Here is a 270-nt window from a genome sequence, read left to right as displayed (position 1 = left end):
ACAAAGCGACACCACCAACACGGCAGAGCGCGAGATTCCACCCGTTGCACATTGCATAAACGGACGTGGACATGCTATGAGTAAAGAAGATTAGATTCAGGACTTTCCATGATTTAGCGTAGAATGCTACGGTTAACAATAGCAACTACGCCATGCCGCCATAGCTATGTTACGTAGATTCATCCTTTTATTTTCGCACAACGGCATGTCTTTCGAAGCTCTGGTAGTGCAAGGCTTTGTCATTATTAACGAAAGTCTGTAGCTTGATTC

The sequence above is a fragment of the Penaeus monodon genome, chromosome 22, assembly GCF_015228065.2.
Source record: "Penaeus monodon isolate SGIC_2016 chromosome 22, NSTDA_Pmon_1, whole genome shotgun sequence".
Taxonomy (NCBI): Eukaryota; Metazoa; Arthropoda; class Malacostraca; order Decapoda; family Penaeidae; genus Penaeus; species Penaeus monodon.
The sequence above is the reverse complement of the archived record's forward strand: the minus strand, read 5'-3'. Positions refer to the sequence as shown.